The 26,735-nt window shown below is 40.9% G+C and overlaps 1 protein-coding gene across 5 annotated transcripts in view; it reads left to right on the top strand.

Annotated features, from left to right (window-relative positions):
- Nucleotides 1–26,735, top strand: part of PDE8A (phosphodiesterase 8A) — a 150,045-nt gene that overhangs the window by 80,813 nt on the left and 42,497 nt on the right. Inside the window, exon 1 of one of the 5 annotated variants that reach the window (XM_061446867.1) lies at nt 4,656–4,676. The exons of the other annotated variants lie outside the window; for them this stretch is intronic. The gene's annotated coding sequence lies outside the window, so the exon portion shown is untranslated. Of the gene's footprint in view, nt 1–4,655; nt 4,677–26,735 lie in introns of those variants that run through there. 5 annotated transcript variants of the gene reach the window in all.

The following is a 26,735-nucleotide window of genomic DNA, read 5'->3' as shown; positions in this document are numbered from 1 at the left end:
GACTCTCTGCAGCTTGTGATGGATCCCTGTCTCTCCCCAGAATTATCCCTTATGAACGTGAAGTCATGTCTGCTGAATGGGGCAGTGTCCTTTTGTGGGAATTGCATCTGAAATCATGTGGATTTCTGAGGGCTCTTGCCATGATGGTGACTGTTCTTGGGATCTGAGGTGACTTGAGGTCTGTCTGTCTCCTGAACTTCAGATGAGCATGGTGTGCATGTGAAGGACATCTGCAGCACGGTGGGACAGGGTTGCTCTTTTCAACCATATCTGCCACTTTTTTACTTGCTTGTCTCTAAGGGAAAAGTCTTTCTGTCTCTTTAGTATCATGTTAAAATACTGTTTAACTGCCAGTGTATTTTCTCAGTCCTTTCTTTCCCATAATCATGATTAGCAAGATGTGTGTGTACATGCAGATTCCTCCTTTCTAATTAGCTTATTCCTAATGCCCTGTTGATTCACTGTCATAATCCAGTTTTATGTGACCTCACAATCCTCTTGTGCCTCCTCCATCCAGGCGACACAACACAGTCAGCTCCAGACAAAAGCACACAGACAATTCGGTTTCTAAAAATGCCCTTATTACAGGTTTAAAGTTGACACATGTCAGCAATAAGCAAAGCCCTCATCTTTTCCCAGCCCACAGTAAATGTGACACTCCTCATTCAAGCCAGATCAGACCACCCCTCTGAGTCTGGAAAAACAGGCCTTGCAGGGAGCCCCAGAAGTCAGCAAAACAGGCGCTGCTGGACAAATTAAATATCAGAGCAGAAGTCTGCAGAATCTCTATGGTTTAACAACAAATCATGTATAGTAGACAGCAGGAATCTGATTATGTGGTGTAAATGAGGCATTTTGTGTGTAGGTTTCTTCAGGTCCCTTAGATATTTAGTTATTTATTGTTTTTTAGAATTTTCTAAGTAAATCCACTCAAATGAGGCAAAGGTAACTAAATATAAATCAGGATAACAGACAACCACATACAGGAGTCATGGATAGCACACACAATCCCAGCAGGCCAGCTCCCATCTTGGTCTGTGTGTTGTTTATATGCTGTGTGCCATTTTCTGCCAAAGTAAAGATTCCTATCGTCCCGGTGGCTTTCTTTGATGTCCAGCGGGGCAAATGCCTTGTACATGTGGAGGAAACTGGAAAAGTCTATGTTCTGCCATATCCAAAGGTCGCGGTTCTCAGAGGGAAACTTCTTCAGAGTCAAATCTTTCAGGATTTTAGTGTTTGAGAAAAAGTGAAAAACAGTCTTTCCCACAGAACAAACCCTGGTCTTGCTAACGAGCTGTGAAGCATTCATGGAGGAATATTTCAGTTTTCAGCTTAAAGAAGGCACAGATGTTGTGGTCTTCTATTGGTTAAAGGAATCACAGTCCACTGCACTTACTGATGCAGACTGTAAGTTTTACATTGGTCTGTGCATGCAGCTAAACTGGCACTGGGGCTGCTGCTGAGCACGAAGGGCAGATGTGCTGTCAGGGACAGGATTTTGAGCTGCAGAGCAGCGGTGCTGGAGGGGATCACAGGTGTTTCATGTCACTGGCTGTGGGTCAGGAAGGGGGAGCGCCGAAAAGAGTGGGAAATCCCAGCTGGACCATGGTAGGTCCTCCTGACTGCGCTCTGCCCAGAGTACCAAAAAATCCCTCTTGATCCCTGGCTGTAGTGGTGGAGCTGAGAAACAAAGGCATGCATGATGTTAAAATAGTGAAATGCAGCAGGTTTACGGGCGAGCAGCTGCTTCCCTGCAAGGAGAGGGCAAAGGCTGCTGGTGAAGGGACAGGAACCCTCCAGATCTGTCTGCTCCTGCCTGCTTTCTGAAAGGACTTATCCTTCACAGCATTAATTCCTTCTGTTTTAGACTCTTGGGTCTTCTTATAAAAAAGTAATTTCCTTCAAGGGAAAGTTTGGGTTTGTGTATGTGTTGTTTCTCTGTGTGAACAATTCAAAGTTGAGTTGAAAATGTACAAGCAGAGGGGGGAAGGAAGACACCTGTGCTAGCAGAGGTACCATTTCAACCTACAGGCACACGCCTAGGATAACAAGTCAGGCCTGTCACTGATTTCAGTAGGGGTAGACAAGGTGTGAATAGGTTCAAAGACTGTGCTTTCCCCTATAGTAAATAGAGTTTGTGGCACTGAAAGACTTTACAAGTAGTTCCAAGGTCCACGGGTGTTTGAGCTCCTGACTTGCCTTGCAGTAGTGTCAGACTCCTCCCATTGCTCCCCTGGCCTGGCAACATGGACTTTGCTTCAATTATGGCCGAGTTAAAAAAGGATCAGTCCAACACTTCTTTTCCCCTTGCACCAATTTGTGATCCATTACTTCCCGCTTTCCTGTTCTTGGCAGACCCCCGTAGGCTATGGCTCTTACTGCCTTGCCTCAGAGCTGGGCCCTATATGTTATGACTGTCTACTTCCTGTTCTGCTTATTCCTTTTTTTTCTGGAAGTGTATAACCATATGCACTGGGATAACTGCAGTTGCTAGCGGGAAAGGTGTATGTTGCTGTGTGCACTGAGTGCTGTGTGCCAATTAAACATACCAGTGTGTTAAGAAAAATGCCTTTCAAAATAAAATTCAGTAGCAAACTCCCTGTTACTTCCTACTCATTAAAAATAATCTAACAAGTCAGTTAAAAGCTTTGCCAAACAACAACATAATAATCTTTGTAAAACTGCATCATGGTGTTCAAGCTGTATTTTGCCAGAGACCATTACTTGGCTGTGTTTCTATGGCCGAAAAAGAAGTCATGAACCCTGTGAAGCTTTCCTCGCACACTAACAAGTGTGGTTTGTTCCTTATGTTGCAAGAGAAGGAATTTTTATGTTCTTCTCTAAATTATTGTTCAGCGTTAAACTGGAAAACCTGTTTTTTCTCCTGAAGGGACATGCCATTTGGATGGCACACAGCTTTAGGCAGGGGAGAGTTTATAGTACAAATAGGACAGGAGAGACTAACTGGGCAGACTTAAATTTGAGTGAAGTCACTAGATGGGCTGGGTTGCTCCTAACTCCAGGCAGACAGAGTGCAGCACTACCTATACCTGTACCGGAAAGCTGCTTTGCTGCCAGATGGGAAGTTGTGACCCGGTTACAGGAGTTTGTAGGCAATCATTTTTCAAAGAACAAAAGAATGAGTCAATGCAAGTAACCAGAGGATGTTGAGGTGGATTAAAGAGCTAAGGGAAGGAGTTTCCATCTATGTAGTTGGAGCCCGAGTGGGCCCATCACTGGGACTTCCATCTGCCCAGAAGTGGGGAGAACAAGGTGCCAAGACTCTAGTGGAGTGGGGTTCAGGGCTGTTGAGCTGTGGGGCTGAAAGTGGCCCACAGAGACACTGGCAGATGCCATGCCCCAGGGAGATGGATGCTGCTGCTGGGCTTCCTAGGGGCTTTAGCCTTGAAGCACCTGCAGGCAGAAACTAAAAATGAGGACAGAAACTTCCTCTCTTTATTCACCATGGTCTACGTGTTGCAGTGTTGTGGGGATCCCCCTTTAACCTTGCTTGACAAGTTTCTACAGATTAGTGATACTGGCGTCTTTGTTCCATGGTAAAATGAGATGTAGATAGTTTTGTGAATGAGCAAATGTATGCCTTTGATCTGGTAACACTGTTTGATGAGGTTCACACAATCATATGAATGTACTTTTATTCTTGCCAGATAGATTGTATCTGTCTTGTCTACTTTACGGTCTAGATACTGATCCATCCAAATAGCTATTAAAAAAGAATGCAAGAACCCTAGAAGTAAACAGAGAGGTTTTGTAACTGCATCTTTTGATGACCTTAAATGGCCACATCCCTGATTAGACTTTTAGGACAAAAAGCTGCAAATGTTTTCACACTGGGAGTCCTTGAAAGTCAGTTTCTCTCCAGCTTCACTGCCAAAACCCAGCCCAACTTCTCTTTCAAAAGCTGATAAAATTGTGAGTTCCTGAACTGGGAAGGAGAGCTGCTGGGAACATACCTCATGCAGCTGGTATGTTCGCAGTGGGACACTGTAACAAAGAGGTAACAAGCAGATTACTACAGATGATCTCAGTTGAAAGTGATTACAACAGTTTACAAAACTGGGTGCTGATGGAAGAGCTTCTGAACCTGCAAGTAGGCAGTTTGAATGAAAATACTAAGAAGAAATAAGACATTCAAGTGTCAGAACTCCAGGGTGGATTACATGATTTTGAAGAGGGACTTCAACAGTAATGATTTTTTTAACCTAGAAATACTTGAAGGTTTATAGGGGTGCTGAATTACATCATTTTAATGAGCACGCTGACTGCACCAAAGCCCGTGTGTCTGTTTTAGCTTTGAAGTGTCGTTTGGGTGCCTTTACAAGAATTCAGAAGCTGACTTTCAGCTGGGCTTCACAGAACTTGAAAACAGGGAAAAAAAAAAGAAAAAAGAAACTTCTTGTGCTGAAGACTGATGCTAAATTCTTTGGTTTCTGTGAAATCTTCCATTAGGATAAATTTGCAGTGTTAAGGAGGGTTAGCTGAGTTGAGTAAGTATAAGACAAGGCAGCTTCTTCTGTGCCGGGATGTAGGAAGGGAACTTTAGTTTTTAGATCTGCTCTTTTCCAGAGCAGATCTTAGCAGATCTAAGACTCCCACTGTTTGTGTAGTGCCATGTGAAAGGAGCAGCAAAGTTGGGAATCACACTGCCTGGCCAGGTAAGAAAAGAGGCAGTGAATTTGCAGCCCTTTTGAATATCAGCTGTAGGAATATCACCTGAGGTTCTTTAAACGGGAGGCACCCAGAACTGGAGGTAATTTCTGAAGTTTTGTTGCAATGCTTGGCTCAGTCCCATTCCCCCTTCAGTATATTTGGGAACTCTATATGGAGCAGGAATGACTGGAGCTCTTACAGCATGCTGTAAAAGCACTTCTTGAAAGGAATTCAGCTTTTCTTTACACTATGTGTGATGTCTCTGGGACCACTTTCCCTCCCAGCTGGCTGAAAAGCAATCACACCTTCTTTCTTCCCTTTTTCTTCAGAATTGAAGCAACTCTCTTGTCGTTTCCAGGACTACCCATGGAAGTAATGGTAGTATTAAAGGATTTTAGGCCTGGCCATAGGACTACACAAGCCTGCCTCGTATGATGCACTGGCGTTCCTGGGGCTGTACAGGCTGTCCTCTCCTCTTTGGGATGAGCTCTGTCTGCTTCTGAGTGATTGCTTTTCTTCAAACCCCTAAATTCATATGCTGAATTCTGAGATGCCTTTTCAGTCGGGGCATGGTTGTAAATATTTTTAATGTATTAAAGGCATAAAGAGCCAAAGTCAGTTTTTATGACCTGTTTAATGCCAGGCATAAACCAGAAGATTTGATTTGATTCCCCCATCACTTTCGCATTTTTCTGCTTTGGAGTTAGGGATGGCAGATTTTAAAAGTTGAATTTCAAATATTACACATTTGGGTGTTTGATATCCTGACTTATTCTATTTTTGCTTAATGTATTTTCTTGGACTAATATTTTTTCCATACCACTTGTTCAGTATGCCATTGGCTACTGTAGCAATGGATTAAGCACAAAACAAGCGTATAGGCAGTATAAACAGGGGTTTGGCTTTTCTGTGTTCTGGGGATATAGGCAGTTACTGGAGTAGGAGGAATGACCTGGGTCGTGAAGGTCAGTCCTCTGCTATTATGGCCAGCCACAGCATTAAATGTCCTTCATAAATGCATCCTGTACTGTCTCAAAGCTAATTACTTGTCAGCCTATCCCTGTTCCTATCAGAAGGTTGTTCCAGTTCCTTCCTCTTCTGAGGGTTTCTAATCCTCCTTATTTCAAACTTAAACTTAGTTATGGTGAGTTGATACCTACTTTTTCTTGTGTCAAGGTTTTCCTTTAGCATCAGTAGAAGTTCTTTTATCTGCTTGCTTTTTCCTGATCCAACATTTTCGTAGAGAGCAGTCATGTATCCTTCCAGCCTTCATTCTGTAAATTTGCTCATACCCAGGCTTACACTGTGAAAAGCAGGAAACAAGCAGATTGAGGGACACATTTCACATTAGAAATCCAGGTCCCTCTGTCACTCTATCTTTGGGCTTATTTACTGTTGTGAAAAGTTTGCCAGTGTTGCTGACAGACATGGTGTCAGAAGCAGGCACGCTAACCCAGTTAACTATGGCTCTGGCCTGTTGAAGGCTCTGCCTTCCACTATGGCAGTGCTGTTTCCTTGTGTTACACCCCACTCACTCATCTCCATTGTTCACTTCATGTCATACACTTGATCTGTAACATGTTACTCGTTGTTGTGTGTTGTTGATAGGGCACAGCAGCATCCCAGTCTATGAAAAGAGCTCTTGGGTATACTGACAGTACAAATAAATGTGAATAGCAGAGCTGATGGGAGATAAAGCTGAAAAAGCACTTGAGGCTTTCCTGTCACAATAATAGCAGTAAAGGTTGTTAGAAGGAGCCAAATCCAACAACGTGAGACTTGATTTAGCTTTCCTCATCTGAGACTGTGATCCTTAAACCACTTGGTTAGACGACAGTGTGGATGTACTTGGGGAATTACTCCCTTGCATAAACATAGCTGCCTGGTGCATGCCCACCGTAATGCCTTGTGGTATCTCGGATGATCCTCCTGGGCTCCTACAGTGTACATAACACAGTCTACAAACAACCTTCTGAACTAGCAGGGAAGGCAATGTGAAAGATACCAGGACGTCCCAAATGGCATGGAACACCTGTGTTTAGACTAAAACAACTGTGGATCTTAAAAGTTCTCTTTTTGGGTATCTGTGTTAGCGAATCGCTATTCTGATGCACTTAAGTACAAAGACCAAAAGTAAATATGCTTTGAGAATTGTAGTGAAGCTTGTTGTTTCGGGAAGAGGGAAAACCAGGGAGAACAGGTTAAAAACTCTAAAGCAAACTGAACAGAACTTGCCTTGTTCGTTACAGAGCAGAACAGAGCTTTATAGAGCTCTCCCTAAAGTGTTTTGCAGATCACCATTAATAGAGTTTTTTTCTGACTGTGTGTTGTCTATCATGTGAAGTTTTGATTGTGTGAGTCTTGCATGTCATGTGGTGAGACTGTTCATATGAAAGAAAAGTGTGTTGTTGATAAACACTAGTATAAGGAAGATTTGAGGGCTGGGTCTTAGACTGCAGAGTCATTGGGGTAGAGGCTAAATTTTTGGAGTTGGTATATAATATCAATACTCAATATGTTACAACAATGATGAACAATCACAACCATTTGAGTCAAGTCCCCCTCCTTGTATTCTATTTCCTATTAAATTTTATACTAGCCAGTTTTCTTTAGATGCTATGTTTGCCAATTACTAGTATGTGAATGATAAAAAACTGTCCAATATTAATGTGTTGCAGATTTTGTCCCTCACCCTTTCCCCTTGACATGAACTGTTGTTTAATTGAGCAGCTTTCGGGTCTGCAGACTCCATTGATTTATTTCATGCAAGCCCTTTTTAGCTGTCTGTGTTGTTACCATGGAAATAGGGAAACATAAACAGTGTAAATGAGTAATGGTGATAAGGAATTGTTAGCTGGCAACAGAGATGGTACATTTTGACCCTTTGTGAATTTTCTTTGTTGCCTAAGGACAAACAACAAAAGAAAGGGATGGATTTCATCTGTCACAGGAATGATATCCAGATGGAGAATAGGCTGAACTGGGAGGGGATGCATTAACCCCAGGGTAGCCTTGGATCTTTGGTACCTGTGACAAAGCCCTAGGTCCAAAAAGATGTCTAGAAAATACTAGAATGAAGACCAAGGCTTAATTGCTATTATTCTGTCCTGGAGTGTGAGCTGTTCTAGCTGTCATGGATGAGTGGAATGCACCTCACTCAAAAGAGAGAAGCAGCAATATGTTTTATTAAGGTAAAATAATAATTTGACAGTACTCAATAAATTTGATGGAATTTAACAAAGTTTAATAGGGGGTTACCAAGATTCAATAAGTTTGATGGAAAGGTTCACCTTATTGATTACTGCATGGAAGAACTATACAAAGGAAAATTGAGTTAGAATCAAGTTAGAATGATTCATACAGAGACTGGAGACACAAAGGGTAAGGAATACCCTCCTGTGAGTCATGAGCTTCAGAGTGCACGCCTTGGCTTTCTATATGCCTTATGGAGCCAAGGTGCAGCTAGGTCCAACTGTAGTCTCAGACTTGGACAGTGGTTTATGTCTAATAGAATTATCTATACAAACTATATAACAATTCATATTGAATAGCTACATAGACTAGTAATGCTCTGTTCCTGTTAATTCAGCGTGCTGTCAGTCCCTTACCAAGGATCTGTTGTCAGTAAGGGATGACTCCACTTTGGGCAAGGAAGGTTCTCTTAGTCTCAGGTAAGGAATCTCAGACCTTGAGAAGCGTCCCTGTTCAAGGGGAGAATCACCTGGTGTGCAATCCAGCTACAATTCAGGGAGAGCTCAAGCTGGGCTCATCCTGTTGGTTACATTTATAGAGCGAAGTAGTTGGTTGCTAGTAGTTGTAGTGGTCGGATGCTAACAGCAATAAACTGTTGGTGCACTAAAATACTTTTGCTTCAGAAGAATTGGGTTTGAAGCTAAATGAACAAGAAATGCGGGATTCAAGACCAAAAGTACTGGAGGTGTTTTTCTTGGCATGGAATTTTAAATATCTTGATATATGTTAGCCTGAGTTTTATGCCTTGCATATGCATTATATAAGGCATAATATCACAATGGAAAACCAAACATATTGTTTCTAAAAACTCAAAGCATATTTATATTGCATAAAACTTAAGTTTCCTGCTGGGACAGCTCAGAGACAGGACTGAGGGAGCTGTGGTTCTTTAGGCCAGGACTATGTTTACCTTGTTGTTTCTGTTGCATTTCTTGGAACACATCCACTGCAATGCTCAGGGAAGCTGCACTGAGGAATGGCACGTCTTGCATCTCCTGAGTGGGGGCGAGGCCAAAGGCAAAGCTCAGAACAGAAACCTCCTCCAATATCTTGGCCCAGTTCATTTGGGATGAAATGTTGAAGTGACTGTAAAGAGAGAAGAACATTCTCCACTTAGATTCCACTTAGTGAAACACAGAACTTGTTCGTTGCCTGCATGGTGTGCTCCAATGCTCATGAGATACATGAAAATGGGAAGCTTTGGAAGAATATGATAATGACAGTGTCCATGTGATTTGCAGTAGTTGTTTAATGTATGTCAGAGAACAAAGAGATGGGATATGGATTTATCAGTATCAAATAGATGTAGCTGCTTTTATTTCTTAGTTTCAAGCGAATACTTACCCTGTCTTCTTCAGCTTAGTTGCAAAAAAGTAAATTTACTGCTTTTGTGTTACAAGCAAAACCCACAACTTCCTAGCAAGTAGAAATGATTCTATTTTCAACATGGTTCATGGCTAACCTGGTACTATAAATCATGTACACACAGCTTTTAAAAACCCAGTTGATCATAGGCACAATTTCCTATTTAAGCTGTGTTGTACTCTGACCCATCCCCTTATAACAAGCCAAGATAAAAGAAGCAGCATTTTTCCATTCTAAGCAGTCATTAGGCATTACACAACTGTTTCCTTTATACTTTCTGGTTTGCCAGAGCCTCATTCAAATTAAGTAAGAAAAGTGTGGCCAGTCTGTTGTTTTCCAGTAAGCTTTTCCCTTTCCTTTTATGAATCTATGAAAACTGCTTTTGTGAGTTCTTGTGCTCTGGAGATGTCAGTAGGCACTGAGATTTGTATTTCATTCTGAAATATCTATGAGAAATGTAATTATATTGTTCCCTCCTGCTAGGATTTCTAGTGTCTTTACTAGAGTACATAGCTAATCCCAGCTGTTCTAATAAACAGTGAAATTCTCTTTGGGGATTGACAGAATCAGTCCGAGTGCAATCCTAAGAGCAAGATGTAATTCCTCTAATGTCTAGGTTGTCTGATTGAATATGAATGTGTATTATAAACTTCCTTGTGTACACCACCAAGCCATGATTCAGCAAGCACTTATGCACAAACCTAACTTAAAATTCTCTTAGTTTTAATATGACATGTTTGTGTGTTGCACTGGGCATGGTCCTTTCTCAGTAGAGATGCATGGCTTTGGTTTTCAATAGAATAGTTTCTTTCCATTTAAGTTAGGGTCTGTACTCTCTCTAGGCATTTCTTAGAAACCGGGATTCAACTGGTAAGGATCATCAGATGCATTTTCTGTGTCCAGCTGCTTATCTGTATGTGCCTGCATCCCTCTGTAATCCTTGCCCTAAATTGTGCTCAAACTATTTTGAGTTACTGCTCACAAATTGCACCTTATACAGCTACCATAACAATGTTTGCAACCTTTATTTGTGTGCGTTGATTTTTCCTTTTTTTTTTTTTTGTTTTAAATGGTTTGACTTAAAGGAAAATAAATCCTTCTAGAAACTAACCAGTCTTCAGATCTGAAAAGGCTGCTACAGAGTGGGAGGCAATAGCACATTTTTCATTTCCATGGTGAATAGGGCAAGAAATATTATATTCAGCCTTAATTATAGAGAATATTATAGTTTTGTAAGTTGGCAAAACCTCCAAACAGGACAGTGAAGCAATTCAGTAGATTGCTGAGGGAATCATGGAGCTTAAGAGAAGCTTAGGCAAATATGTGTTAAGGGTGACATAACTATATTAATCCTGCCTTGAGACAGACGATGATCTAGATAACCTCTGCAGAGGCCTTCTAGCTCAGTGGTAGGGTGTTCTGCCCTGTGAAAGTATAAAAGTATAAGCTTTTCTTGTAGTGTAAATTATTGACCGACTTCTTCGCCCTGTGAAGATGGTCCTTCAGCTTTGGCTACATTTTGTTCTGGCTTACTTGTTTCTGTGTTTGCTGCTCTGCCAGTGCATGCAACAGAACCAGCTCTTTCTGCCTTTGGTCTTTCTTTATGATACATGATAGCTCAAGTTACTTCTGTCCATCTGAGATTATTAGATGTGTGATAATCAAAATGCTGTGTGTCTCATTTGAAAAGTGGCAGTCCTGTATTTGGGAATTGAGTGCTGAACAGAGCTGTCTGAATATTGACTGAGGGTCTGACTCTGGGCACAGGATGTAATCAGGCTGATTCTTGCCCTTTTACCCTGTTTTGCTTTCCACTTAATGCCTTTCTTGCTCAGATCGAAGTCCTGCAACAGTTGTAACCTGTTTCTGCTGTGCTAATGCAGTACTGACAGCTCCAGGGGATTAAAAATCACTATGCCAGACACAAAAAAAATGCACTAAGCTTGGGAATTATTTTTTTTCCTTTTAACTCCCAGTACATTTTGGTTCTCTGTTGACATTTGGATGTTTGAACATTCGGGATTCAAACTTTCTTCTGCAACTGCAAGAGGCAGAAGTAACCTTTTTGCCAAGAAAACCACATTCTCATGCAGTCACATGGCCCCAGGAACTGAACTCTGCCTTTGAGGGAATGATCAATTCTTTTCAGATCCATTAAAGAAATTCTAGACCTGGTAACATTGGCACTTACAAGTGGCGAAATAAAGAAAATGTTGCGGGGAGAACATAAAGCTGAAGTACTATGAGGAAGAAAATCATGTATCAAAAACTATTTGGTTTCTAGACCTTGTCAAATCAGTGTTTGGACCTCTCCCAGAAGAGTATTTCCATGCTCTAGAATACTTAAAATTATTTCCAGCACATAAGAGCAGAGCGTCTGTGTCATAGACCTATATTCACCCAAAGAAAACCATAAACCCACCATATTTGTGAAGAAATTATTGCTTTAATATTGTGAGGGATCACTGCTATCTTTATCTAGATCTTACTCATGGTTTTTCTTTGTCAGCCTATCGTGAAAGCTCCCAGCTACTATGTTTTGACACCATTTCTCAAGAGGTCATTTTTCTGCTCTTAATGTCTCTTCACTCCAGTGTACCCTAGAACTTGTCTCCTCCTTAAATTTGCATTTTGTATGTAGTATTCTATCTGCTTTCTGAATTTTTTGTGCAGAAACAGTTGCTTTTTACTAGAAAGTGATTTTCTTTTTTTTTCAAGGAGAAAAATGCTTCATTCTGAATTATATATTGTGACATGAAGGATTTTTATAAATCAAAGATGTGAAAGAATGTCCCACCAAGAAGGAATGTCCACAAAAATGATACCCCAGCTTTTTAGTCTGAGATTTTCCAAGATGTTCATAGCAGGCAGTTACCTTAAAAGGTATCAGTCTCCTTAAAAACATCAATTTTTCTACACCTGCATTTTTTCTTTCTTGCTTTTCAGCTGGGCAGGTAAGTGGGGATCCTTCAAGTGTCTGTGCAGCTAGGAACTGACTGCTGAAATGTTGTGTTCAGGAAGCTGCTCCACTTTGTTCAGGAAAAGAGAAGCCACTGCTGAAAGTCATTTTAGACAAAAATTATCGTATCAAGAAGTGCATCAGAAACACCCTGAACCCATGAATTAAATCTTTGTCTGATCCTTTGCTTGTATCAGCATGATTACTTTGTACAAGACCATTTTTTGCTTTTTAAGTATGGTTAGGTTCACTCTTCATTAGTTATTTTCCTTTCTATGTTCAACTCTTGCATTTCTCTTGCAGCCTGGAGTCTTTTTTCCCTGAAGTAGGCAGGTTTCTTTATGCCCACCGTTAAATGGCATAAAGCCATCTCCTTGCAAGTCATTCAGCGAGAAACATAGGTTTGATTTTGTTTTGTTCAAACTCCTCTGCAATGTTGAAGAATTTTAAAGTATACATTCCTAGTATATGACCTCTTTGGCTGTATGGTGATTATTAATATTACAGAAGCAGCTAAGAGGAAATGACATCAGTAGATAAGACGAACTGTGCAATAGCAGAAGCTTTATTCACGTTGAATACACTATTCATTTGCACAGAAAGATCATTTCTCAATTCAAAGAGGAATATTCTAATTTAAGGTCTAACTTGAGCCATATGTCAAAATCTCTACGGAAACAAAGCTTACCACTGTGCAGTGATCCTGTAAGAAACACATTCCCCTTTGTGGATGGGCGAATGGTAGGTGCATCTAACCCATGGAGCTCTTGTTTTTCCTGACAAGTACTCTTTTTACATCAGAAAATATTTCAGTTTAGTCCATTTGCTAATTTAATGTAAAGTGACTCAAAATAGGTGTAAAATATAGGGAATACTACAGTTAGTGGTCTCCAAGTTAACTCCCCCATAAACTTAGGTTGGGTTTCTGATACTTGTTTAATCTGATTAGAAGGTGCTTTTATACTGCCCTGTAGAAGTAAAATTTCAAAATACACTTCCATGGAACAAAATCATGCATAAAAAATTAATTGAACGTAGGTGATAATGACGGATACACCAGGCACAGAAAGTTAAAAGTAGTTCTCTACTTAAGCTGCACAGGAAAAAGCTGCAAACGGTGGCTTGGCTTGCTAAATCAATCTCAGTGGTATGGCATTGTAGAGATAACTGGAAAACATTTTGTATTTTGTGTCATACCTGCTAGTCTGGGGCCTCAGACCATTGAAAACGGGGAGGGAAATCCTGTAGGAGTTACTGTCCTTTTTGCCAGACCCTATCAAGAAGAGATAGTAACCTCTATCAGCAGATCGCTCAGCACAGCCACCCACCCTTCCTATGGTGTTCTCGCTTCTGTGCTTGCACACAATAGGATTCAATAGTTTCATTTCTATTTAAAACCACATTCTGTCTGCCTTTGGTCACCGTGTTCACCTCTATTGATATAAATCAGTGCTTAACAATGGAAGGCCCTGAGTAAGTGTGCCGTGTAAATGACAGACTTGCATAGACATGTGACACTCGGGTCATGTCACACCACCATCATCACTGTTGCTGCAGGTCAGAGCCAGGTCTCTTTCCCTAGACATGTATTAGCCATAAGCCTTAGTGGAGTGGAAGGTTGGAAAGGGAGTTGTGGTAAATAATGTTTCCATCCTGAAGCCACGTGAGTTTTGCAGAAAACCTGTCTTCTGACAAGATTACCTTCTTGACATTGTTGCACACCCAGGTGAATATCATTCTCTGGTAAATACTTTGGAGTTACTCCAGACTGATTTGCTTTTTCTTGGAAGATTTTACTAATGATGTATGTATTTTTAATCTTGTCATGTAATCAAAGATAGAGGAGGATTGAAACTGATTAGCTTCAGAGAGGAGTTTGTCTTCTAAGCCCTTCTTACATTCAAACTAAAGAGTTAGGGAAGAATCACAGAACTGGTGCAAAGTCATGCTCTGCTGAAATAACAGATTAATTGAAACCAGGAAAATCCTGGTGTAGGTAGAGTGAGGAAAGAAGCAGTTTTGGTTTTTTTGTAGACCTGCTGTTTTTTATTGGCATTTGTTGCTCTTTGGATGTGTGGTTTTATTTATGTATTTTTGTCTAGCCATTTGTTAGCCTGTGGCTACTTGCCAGTATTTAGGAAGAACAAAGTCTGCTCATATCACTAGAATTATTTTGCAGATAGATCTGGCCCAGTATGTTTGCCTTTTCATTTGACTGCAGCGTTGACATGGTTATTGGTGTGTCTTCCTCCCCAGGATTACATACTACATTTTTTGTCTCCGAGGAGAGGAGAATTTGGCAAGGAGAGCTGAGAAGCATCTGGCTCTTTCCTGTTGTTCCCTCTCTCTGTTACTGAGAGTAGGGCAGTCTCATGAACAGCTCTAAATTTAGCTGCTTATTTTCATCTTAAGAGTCTGTTCTCCTTAGATTTTGGCTAGGAGGGGATACCTGGGTGAGAGGAGAGTGCTGGGATTGTACCTCCTAAATTGCATTCTCCTGGGGAACATCCCTGTGTGTTTTCTGTAAGGTTCCCAAGGTCCTGATGGGACAGTTTGTCGAGAATTTAAGAATTAACTTGTTTAGAACAGGACTTAATTCTTTACATCACTTTGAAAGGGATAGCTCAACAGGCAAAGAGGACTTGAACGATGATATGGCTCAGTGGTCTCTTACAAATAGATGAGTGGGGAGGAGAGTTTTTCCAGAGGGTGACATTTTCTTGATTTGGTTGATTGGAATGAATAGTGAAGCTCCACATTTGTCGTCAGGGGTCAAATGTTGCTACTTGCAGTTAAGAGATCTTGAAATTGGACAGAGACAAGCAGAATGACATTCAGTTAGAGCAAAAATGTCTTCCCCTACGCTTCCCTTCTGTCTGCTATAACTTGTCTTTGAGTCATCATACACTTAGCTGACAGGTAATTTTTTCAGATCATATTTGACGTTTGCCCATAGCTGGAAAATATGAGAGCAGATTCCACAAAGCAAACACAGAAATCCAGAAAGATGATGTCATGCATACTGTTTGGTTCCACCAGCAGAGTGCTGAGCTTCCTTCATATCGAAGTATTTCAACAAGAATATTATATATTATTGTGTATATATGTGGTATGTATGTGTAAGACTGATGGTAGTATGATCATAATGAAATGGAGCCTGCATTTCTGCCACTGTCTCCCGTTTACTTAATTATCATTTTTATTTAAATCAACTGTTTTAAAATGAGAACATTTGCAAAATATTTGGAATATCAACAATATGAATTATCAAAAATTATGTTTTCAGGATCATAATGGTAAAGACTTGGAGTCGAATCTTAAACAGACCAAATTGGTGTAGTTCCTAGATATCTGGGGAGCAGCCCCAATCTGCATCAGCCAAAGCTCTCTCCCTGTTTCATTGAGACATTCATTTTCATGCAAAGCACACCAGACATCACAGGATTCCAGTAGTTCCGGCCCATTTGTCTGCTGCTGCTAGGAAGTTGTTTACTCTTTTGTATCACTCTCTGCTGACGTCTGCTCACTGAACAATGTCATCAAATTTCCTGTTTTTTGGCTTGTGGAAAGTAGCTCCCCCACCTCATGCTAACGCTTTGCTGCATGGAGGTCTGTGGGGCCGGATGCACCCAGCAGACAGGATGTAAGGTTAAATGCAGCGTAGCTAAATAAATAAAGTAGGTATTCAGTTGTGAACGAGAGCTGCCTACTTACCATGAGGATAAAGCTGACAATTTAAATATCAAGCAGTGATAAAACCCCATATTTGTTTCAGGTTGTGGGGTTTTTTTTAATGGCTTCTGAATTATTTTTTTCCCCACTAGTGTGTTTTCATATCTTCCTGAAAGCAGCCTGAAATAGTTTATAATGTGGTGCTGTATGATGTATGTGTGAAAACACTTCCATCCAGGTATTGCAAAACATTCTGCAAGCTGTTGACTGTGAAGCTGCTAATGCTGTAATTCTGTAGACAGAGGAACTGTCAACAATGCGTCCATCATTAGTTCCTCGGCTAGCTAGCATAGCAGTCTGGTTGATGAGCTCAGGAGTACTGAAACTCTGCCAGGGGTCTGATCCCCTCACATTTTTGGTTTGCTTGGTTTTTGGCCAGTGCCACAGGGTTATTAACTTCCACTTGGACAAGAACCAGTGATGAGCAGAGCAGACCTCAGTTCAACAGGTTTTCCAGACAAGGCTTGAGGCAGCTCTAGTCAATAATACTAACATCACCATCATCATCATCATCATGCTAGTCCCCTGTCATCCATAGCCATCCATATTGCAAAAAAGGAACCACCTTGTGGTGGTTTCACAGGACTTGCTTTTTGCCCTATGGTACTTGAGTCTTCATTAGTTCATCTTATTTGCAGTGTTCTTTATGCCTACAGCTCAGGACATTATAAATACAGTGATGAGTCTTTATATGATATGAGAAGCCGTTTTAAGAGTTTCAATTCAGTTAAGATCATCATTAGCTCCCAGTTTTCTCAGAGCTGCTGAGAGCCTACAGTAATAGACTTGGATGATTCCCACCATCAAGAAAAATGTCTCACTAGTGCCCTAAGAAGTACAACATAACTTCTTACTGCTCTCTTGCTATTACTGTACAGTACTAATACAGTTTGAACTGATGGGGTTTTGTGGACTATGTCTTACAGCTGTTGAGCTCTACCTCTTCTGTAGGTCTGTCATGGCATACTCCAGATGGCTCTCCCCAGAGTTACTTCATCTCCAAACCCTATTTTTCCTTTCTCCAAAGAGCTTGTGTGTTTGGCAAAGAGCAGTTGATCGCTTCATGAAAGCAGTTCTTGTAAGAAATCTTCTAAGGTCCTTCATTAAAACAACAAACAAACAAGCAAAACCCAATGAAACAAAAAACCAAACCAGGCAACTGCAACCAAGCAGAAAGAGGAAAAAGAATGCAGTTCAGAACATTTGGATTTGCCCTGCAGAGCAGCGAAGAAGTCAGGGAACATCTGATGACAGACCAACAGGGTATGCTGGAGAGGTATATAAGGAACTGACTCACCATTGGGGCAGTTAAGTTCATCTTATTTTTAAAGTTTAAGCCAGAACATTTTGCCTAGTGCCTTTCTCTGCTAAATTCAGTTTCACTACACTGTCCCAGTAATGTTTTCAGTAACTGAAAATAGCTTGAGTGTGTGAAGTACTGAGTGTGGAGCATGTGGTCTGTCACTTCATTGAAATGCTGAGTTCTCTTTGTCTTTTCTGACTTCTTCATGCCTGGGTCTGTGCAGAAATGAAAAAAAAAAGCTGTTTTTCTCAGTATCTTCTTTTATGATCAGAAGGGAATGTAACTGGTTCCTGCCCAGTACAGAGTTCCTGTTCTTCCAGCATCCTGCATCCCTAATGTGGCCCATAGTCAGTATGTAATGAACTGGATGCAGTTCATTGCAGCCATGGATACCTGTGTGAATTTGCTTTGCATCACTAGGTGTTTGGTTGCATTTTCAATGGGATTGTCTCATTACGGTCATACCAATCCCTAAATATGAATATTCCCTGAGACAGGCTGCCAAGCTGGATAAGATGTGTTCAATCTACAGACTGAAAGTCAGTGAAAACTTTGTACTCTGCAGAAGTAAGAATAGTGAAGTTGACTGTAGTGTAGACCTGCCCATATCAGTCACCTTCCGATTTGGAACAAGCACTTGTCTGCGCATAGGGAGGCTCAGGAAAGAAGCAGGAAAGGAGACGGCTGCAGACAATGAGTTCAGTGCCTAGGCAAAGGTAACACTTCATCCAAATAATTGGCAGGGCCTCCTCTCTCTTTGTTTCTCCCCTGCCTGTCTTCCTCTCTGTGTATTCCCTGTTCCCTCCTCTACTTATTTTCAGAGGTTCATCCTGTACCTTTGTGCCCTCCTATCAGATAATAGTGGTGGTGTTTGATTCTTTTGACCTCTGCCCCCCACATCACTGCTCTGTTTGCAGTACTGCTCTCTTAAATTCCTCTTGTCATTTTTTCCATTCCCCTTCACAGCTTCTGCTGAAGTTTGAACCATTTGTGGTGTTACAGACAGCAGAAGGAACTTTCAGGGCGACATTTTCCCCGTGGCAAAGGTGGACAAAAGTCCCAGTAGCCTGTGTGGACTGTAAGGCTGAATAGAGCACACCATCATCAGAGAGAGGGGACGAAGAGAGCATGCTCTGCCATCCGAACTGCTCTACAGAGCTGTCTGGAGGTTTGCACTGAAAGCTTGGTGCCCCCCAAGAGGCCTAGTATGGTGCATTCCTTAACCTCCAGAGGACCAGGAGCATCTTAGTATGGACCTTCTTCCTGGGGCCATTGACAGGGGTTGAACTGAAGGGCTCAGAATCAGCTTTCTGCCTCCTGCTCCTGATTAAATTTATTCATAACTTGCCCTCATGGAGATTTGTAAGTACAGGTGCAAGCTAAACCCCCTGAAAATACGTAATTCAATTTGTTTCTAACAAATAAATTCCAGATGTTTGCCTCTGACTCCTGGAGTGCTGATACAACCAGCTTGAGGTTCCAGTTGTTCAGTCTTGTGTTAGATGACAGAACAGAGAGTGAAATGAATGCTCTCACCATTGACAGTGGCTTGCAGTCAAAGGGATGCAGTTTTTCCAACCAGATGAAACTGGGAGAGTTCCAGATGAGACTGGGAGAGTTGTGTTGAGAAAACGGCTGTTAGTCACTGCAGTGATGGAACAGTCATCACTAGATTAAAAAGAAAATAAAAATAATCTTGTATGACAGAAATACTGGAAATAATGGAACATTTCAAGAAGGAAATATGTTATCATGTACTGTAAAAAATAGGTCTGTACTTACCAGAAGGTGTTTCTTGCTGCAGACTGTGAACAACTGCTTATGTGGGAAACACTGATTTGCATAGTGCTCCTTGTAAAGGCTGTAACTAAATTCTCCAAGTTGAACTTGGGAGAAGAAGTGTTTTTTATTGACTAGCAGAGCCAAAAGATTCTTCTTACTCTAGAAAAAATAGCAAGCCAGTCGGATGGTGGTTCTGGTAACTCTCTATACCATGCAGATTTAAAAATCATAGAATGGGCTAAAAATATGAAAGAGAATTGCAAAGCAAAATCATCAGTCAAGTTACTAAATTGCCATTAACACTGTGAAATTCTATCTTAAAATGCAGTCTGAAGTAGGAATGTAATATGTGGGATAGGAATTGAGGCATCCGTAGTTCCATGTTGACGGTATCAGCAAAATATTATTCCCAAATAGGCATGTTTCTCTTGTAAAACAAGCAAATCAATCTTAAATGCTGTAAGTACTACTAGTTTGTGGTTCAAACAAGCCATACTTTACTTTCTTCCCAAAGAGTATATCAGTAGCAGTGTCCGGGTTGTGTTATTTAAGAATAAAGAGGGGGCATGGGCTGAAATGCCACACACGCTTGGTGCGCAATGAGTTAGAATTGTCTGGTGAAATGATTCACAGGTGATCAGCTGTTCAGCACTCAAGGCCAGCTGCACAGAGATGGAAGGAGACAGAGAGCCGAGATGGACCTTCTGTTTGTATGAGTGCTCTTTTTAGCTGTCATTGCTCACTGAACTCAGAACAGGAGGTGTGCAAGAAGGGAGCAAATGCACTAGAGAATTGCTCTTCCGATAGTAGGAAATTGTCAATTGTGTCACGAAACCACTGCAAATCTTGCTTGCTTCATCTGGAAAGTATTTCTGGGTACAACCTCATACTGTGGCCTGCAAATTTTGTTACTCTGTTTTGTGGGGAACATACTGTGAGTAATTTATGTTTAATAGAGTAGTGGTTTGATGCCACCTCTAATATTTTCCTGCTGTTTCACAGAAGGTTTATTTTGTTGGAATACAGTTGAATGTGCTTAGAAAAATTAGATTACAAAGTACAACTGGATAAAATTTTACATCTCGTAGTATATTCAGTGTCATCCAGAGTTCGACATACTGGTTCAAATTAAGTAGTGAAGAAAAAAGTAGTACTTTTGTGTTCCATGATAGATGCTTAGACTGTACATGTTAGTGGCTCACAGAGTTAGTCAAAATATATTCTGGTCTCAACATAGTACTAAAGTTGCAAAGTTCAACATTTAGCAGCACACCATTTGTTTTGTCTTTAGAGGATAAAGACAAAAGACATGCAGAAAAATCTGCTAACCACATAAATATGAATGTGGTAAGAACATTTGTCCTGGCTCAAAGGAGCATGCAAACGCATAAAACAAGTCAAATGAAACTTCTCATGATTGATAAAAGCTTTCCTAATCGAGGACACTGTTCTCTCTTACATCTGTAAGTAAGTAATTACATCTGTATGTTTGAAGTTCATAGAGGAAGAAAAAGAAATCAGGTGATCTGTCTGATTCAAGGGTTCAATCTACATCAAACTTTGATGAATTTATAGGTTTATTTATATTTTTCAATTCTCCAAGTGACCTGTAGTTTTACTGCAGCTTAATTGGAACTGTTAATAAAGTGAGTATGTCTTATCTTTGTCTGCTACATGAGACATTAGACTTTATACTAGAAAACTATTTATCCCTGATATTGAATTTATCTGTAATGTATGTGTTATATTTACTGTTTCACACAGGCTATCTTTACCACTAAACTGGTATATAGAAATGCAGAGGGACTTTTACACATAGCAATGGTTTTGTTTTATAAATTTCCAGCAAGGATCTATGTCCTAGAAATCCAGCTGAGCTCGGAATTACGCCATGGAACTGCACTAGCTTGGATATTTCATTAATAGAATTTTTCTGTTTGCTTTGGATGTTCTTGTAGTATTTCGTTGCTTAGGGGGAAAAGGCAAAAGAAAATAAATGAGCACAGTTTGGTTTTTACTCAGCTTTGCTAGAGATACAGAGGGATTTCTCTTGTGTGCTGCAGGCAGGTCTGAGGAGCTCTGAGGCCCTGTGGTGTGGTGTTGCAGATACGTGTGTCTTCCCCTGGGGAAGACACCGAGGCTTGCAAATTAACATTTCCTGCTAAAATTTCTGGTAAAAGCTCCCTGCCAGAGCTATCAGCAGTCTGGATTACTGTCTGGGAAGAAACACTTGGTGCAGGGGAGGAAGAAGGAAATGGTGACTGTGAACTTATTACTGGTGTCGCCAGACAGCACTTTAATGGCTATTTTTTCTTGTTTGTTCTTTGGCGTAAAGCTTTCGCGCTTGCGGCAGAAGGCCTAAGCCCATTGCATCCTTCTTAGAAAAACCAGCAGAGTGAGAATGCAAAAATGTTCAGGGTGGAAACATGTCTCAGATAGTTACAAAACAGAATAAATGAGCTTCATCTTGTCAGATGCCAGAATTTCCGTCTCGAGAGATGGGTTTGGGGTGGATGCCAGTTTTCTTTGCATAGATTGACACCGTTTCATTATATAACGACTAAGTGGAGCCTCTATCTTCCATGTAGCTGCATTTTCTAATTCATCGTTATCCAAGTGAAATGAGGATATTGCTGCCCAACTAAATGATGCACTATGAGCTCTGTGGCATGTGACAGAGTGGCCCAGGCTCCTCGTGTGCGCACAGCTCCAGCACAATTCCTGTCACAAGGACACGTGTGCAACTCTCAGCTACAACATCAGACCTTTTCAGATGAGCGGGATAGATTTAGGTGTCAATAAATTGTGCAGAAGGTGCTCCTAATATTGGAGAAACTTCACTACTCTTGACTCTGCTCTGCTCACATTTTAAGTCCTTGCTGTGAGGAGCAGAGAACCTGTGTATTTCAAAGATCACATGCAGTGCTCTGGTGCTCATACACCCCTGTGGAAGGGCCCACTGTAGGTAGGGTCTGAGGACTTGTGACTTGAGGAGGCTGATAAAGCTTCTGAAAAAGATTTCCTGACATTCTACCCACATTACGGGAAGACAAGCATTGTTTCAAAATCGCTGTCCAAACGACACATGCAATGTCCACATCTGCTGAGCCAAATGCACCTTTTAACCGCTGCTAGCTGACTGCTCGTATGTGTTCATGGTTTTATACAGCATTTATCTGACTGTGCAGCTTGCAGGTGAACACACATGTTCAAATTACAGATCTATCCCATGTTTTCCTATCTTTTCTGCTTAACCCCATGTTCTTATCCCTTCATGTTACAGAAGTTTCCTTCAAACTTTGTAACTGCATCAAGACTGTCTGTGAAAGTTCACTGCCATCATACAACTGGTAAAAACTATCTAATGCAAGTATCTCAGATAATGTCTCTCTTTCCTGGAAATCTCAATAATTTATATGAGGCTATTTGACATCTATAGATTACTATCTGCATAATTATGGTCCTTGTACTTTATTGGAGTGTACCTGGAGAGAGTGTATCTACACAGTACTCATGTCAATGAACTTTACAGTGGGCGGGATTTCATCTTGAGTGGGTATTTGATACCCAGAAGGATTTGTTTCCCAGTTAATGACTACAGTGGCAGAGTGCCTTATGGGCTTCCTTGCTGATGAGTTGTTTATTAAAGGGCTGCCTCATGGGAGACTGCTCTGCTGAGACCTTGATTGCCACAGCTTAACCCCGTGAAACTTCACTAGGAGGTGGCAACATATAGGTTGCTTGTGTATTTCTAGAGAGAAAATCATGCTAATCATTCATTTTATAGCAGCAGTGTCTTCTTTGGCGTATTCAGCAGTTCTTTTGTAAAGGAATTGCTACTTGTAGGCAGAATGTGCAGAGATTGCTTTGTATATACTATATATAATAGTATAGTTATTTTTTCAAATGGATTTTTTTTCTAAGTTAAATAAAACGGAGTGTGCTTACCACAAATACAGATAGAGTGAAATTCTGTTTACAAGAAAATCAGAGTGCAAAGTTGCTTTGCTGCATCAAATTCTACTTAATTGCAATTCTGATAATAATGAAATCCCCACTTCATTAAAGACATGCAGAGTTTAGGGGGATTGGCATAACTGTAGAAAGGTTCTACTGAAGGAAAAAGAGTGATCCCATCTATGGAGCATGTAATACCTAATGAGTCTGTGGGCTGGCAGAAGCACTGTTACTGAACCAGACTGAGCAGCAAACTAGTGTCAGGTTTCAAACTACCCTGTAGGTCGTCAGAAATGAAGAGGCATCTGTATTGGAGTAAACCAGTCAGTCATCCCCTTGGCCAGTGAAGTTCAGAGTAGTCAAAAGAAAGAAGGAATCCCCAGACCTGGAATCCATTTGTCTGTTTTCCTCCTTATGATAAAGCCTGGAGTTAACCTGTTGGATTGGTCATTGGTGTGAACAAGCAAAATTAATGCTAAACCTTAGGGTGAAAAAAAGGACGCACTACTGTAAACTTCTTGTAGTTTTTAAGAAGACCTCTTGAATATTCTTGCAATCTCGAGTCTTCATTTATTGGAGACAAAGTTCTCTATTTAGAAAAGGCTTGCATGCCAAGAACCTCTCTTTTGGTTTTCTCAAGTGTCAGTAGATGGTTGCAGTCATCCTGGGAAACCTGCATTCAATAAATAAAAATACTGAAATGTTTATTACCAGTATGGAATGTTTCACTGTACTGGCCTCTGTCCCACTGACTTGGCATTTATTCTACCTGTGAAATCACATCTTGGAGACTGCATCTTTGCTGCCTTTTAGAGCAGTTCCCAAGCAAGATACTGGACAGAGCACAAGTAAATTTGTTCTTACATAAGGTGGGCAGAGCAGACTTTTGGACCATACAGAGCACCACATGCCAATGGTGTCCAGCAGGTTCCCAGACACCTGAGTAAGCTATGTAAAGCTGTTGTGTGCAGCAGATGGCTGGAAGAATTGGGGAAGGAGGCAGCTCCATACTGTCAGTATCCAGTCTCAGGGGACTAAAATCAGCTGGCCCATCCAGGATGCCCACATAATGTGAAGACTGGAGATGTGTAAGATAAAATAGCAATAACAGGAGCTCATGTGCAGTTCTGAGTTGGTCAGGAGGGGAAATCTCAGCTTGCTGCCTGCTCAGCTGTGATCTGACAGCAGTTTGCTGCAGGTCATTTGACACTGCTTGGGAAATGTTGCTTTTGTGATGATGGATGGCAGGAGAGAATAAAAATTACTATGATCAGTAAAGCCTGAACTGTGCCTGTGCAAACAATGGGTTATTCATAACAATAGAAAAAGCAAGTTTGTTCCTTAACAAATGGAGACTTAGGACAAAATAGAGGCCTTCTAGGAAGCCTAGCAGATCCACTGGGTGGTTTATGCTATTTTTGTGCTGTACTTTTTGTGCTTTGCTTGGTCTGTTTATGGCAATTACAGTATTGGTAGATAGGGCCATGACAGTTTGTTTGACATAAAGGAATTGGAAATTTTCCTGATAGACTGGAACTTCCTTTTAGTCAGGCTGCTCAAATTCAGATGGTTCAAAGAAAACTGTCATGGAAGTTCATGTGTGTAAAGAAAAACTAAAAGTGGCAATGATGGAGATCTGTTGTATCTTGATATGTCTGTAGTCATCTCTAAAATAAAACTACCATATCCACTAGAAAGAAGAGAACTAGCTGGTAGATACGAAACAGATTAGTGCTTATTGCTATACTCCAGGATCTTGCAGAATCACAAGAGAGCAAGCAGTTTTAATAATATTAAACAATAGAACTACTGTGCCATATTTAAGTCTCCCAGAGTGCCGTGCAGCTCAACTGTTAAAGTGCAGGCAGCAAGCATTTCCCTTTGGGCCCGAAGAATGTAGTATTTGTACTAAAGCTTCCACTCAAATGGGGGATGGAAAGTCGGCTCCAGCCTGCTTGTAAAATTAATACACCTGGGGCAGCAAAAGGGGAGTGAGAAGTTCCTTTTCAGTTAGACAAAATTGTTGGTAAAGCGAAGGCTGGATTTATTTGGAGTGATGCAAACCCCAACATATTTAATGCTCTGGTTTGAACATGTGTTGGCTGATGATTTGCAAGGCTTAAAGACTGATTTCTTCTCTGTTGTCTTGGCTAGCATGCACATCTGTGTCGAGATGCCATCAGATGAGAGCATAGCACACCAAAACTTTTATATTGGTGCTGGTATATGAGGAGTTAACTGGTACTCAGAGCTCGGTTGTAGCTCTCCTAGCCTGTGGAGTAACCAGACTTGTGTCAGGTGGGGGGAAAAGGGAAGGAAATAGGTCTCTCAGCCCTCTGGGAACTGCTGGACACACAATTTTTATGTGGCTGCCTTTAAAGCATTTTGTGAGATCGAGGGTGGCTGGTCCTGATTGCAAGGGGCAAACCAGAGAGGTCTCAAAGATGCTGGCGTGCAACGAATAGCTGCTGAAACTCGGAGAGGTGTAATGGCCACACATACATGCTGTTCAGCTGCCTGCAAGGTAACATCTCACAAAGGCAATCATAACTCTTACTTGCAAGTAACCCCAGAATACCAAGGCTACTTGACTTCAGAGGACATTAGCTCTGAAGTGCAGGGTATTCTAGATGACCCTTGAATTTAGTCATAAACAAAAAAAACCCATGGAATTAGATGCTAGTGCCTTAAAGATGACCTCTTTTTCATCTGAAGTGATTCAGTTTCTGCATGTTGCACATTCTATTCCTGTTACCCTTAAGCTGGAATCTCCAAAGAGGTAAATGCTTAAAAACGACATTTGACTTTGAACAGCTGAAAATGTTCATACTACTTTTTTCTTTTTTATTGATAAAAGTATCATTTTCTGCAATCTATGCATAGAAAACCATTATTATGGGGTTTTAAAATTATTCTAAAGTACAAGCCAGATTGTTTAAGCTGCTGTTTTTCCCTTAGCGCAGGATATAACTAGACATGCTCTATGGCATGCCCTCACCGCACAGAAATACTTGGCTACAGTTTAGTTTGCAGCCCAGGGATCTGACCTGAGGAAAGCTCACAGCCTTCAGATTAAGATCTATGTATGTGCCTGAATGGAGAAGTTACTGAAAAACTTTGTCACAAAGTGGAGACCTTAATGAAGACCACAGGGAACCATCTCAAATCTTCAGATGTTGAAGGCCTAGAGCATTTCAAGTTCAGTGCTGGTTGGTCTTGAAAGTTCAAAAAGTTTACTGCTGGTTAGTCTTTTGGCAAAATGATGACCACGAGGCACAGATGAGCGTTAAGGAAGAGTCACATCTCCAGGGTTATTGTGGAGCATATGATTCACATTTTTTTCTCTTCTAAGCAGGCAAATCGGTGGAGTTTTAAACCCTGTGTAGATGCTGCAGCAAACAGAACTTGCTAGATTTGAATAGCTTTTAATGTGAGGACTGGTTTCCATTCTCTTTGGGCAGAAAACTGTGGATTAATGATTAGATGGCTTTTTTTTCCTGACTTGTCTGTGGTTTATTCTGTCTTTTTTTGGTGTGTTGCTCATTGAGGTCTCTTGTGGAAGTACATAGTGCGAGATTTGCATAGTCACTTTGCTGGAGTGGTATCTGCTTACCATGGAAGCCTACGATAACGCTGTGGTTACCAAGTCATAATGTAAATTGTGTTTGAATTATCAGAAACTATTGTTTTGAATTCCAGAAATTGGTGGGTGTT

This window comes from Pezoporus flaviventris, unplaced genomic scaffold (genome assembly GCF_033815535.1).
Source record: "Pezoporus flaviventris isolate CSIRO_AGI_PZ_B2104156 unplaced genomic scaffold, CSIRO_AGI_Pfla_v1 ptg000006l, whole genome shotgun sequence".
NCBI classification, from domain to species: domain Eukaryota; kingdom Metazoa; phylum Chordata; class Aves; order Psittaciformes; family Psittacidae; genus Pezoporus; species Pezoporus flaviventris.
The sequence above is the reverse complement of the archived record's forward strand: the minus strand, read 5'-3'. Positions and strand labels throughout refer to the sequence as shown.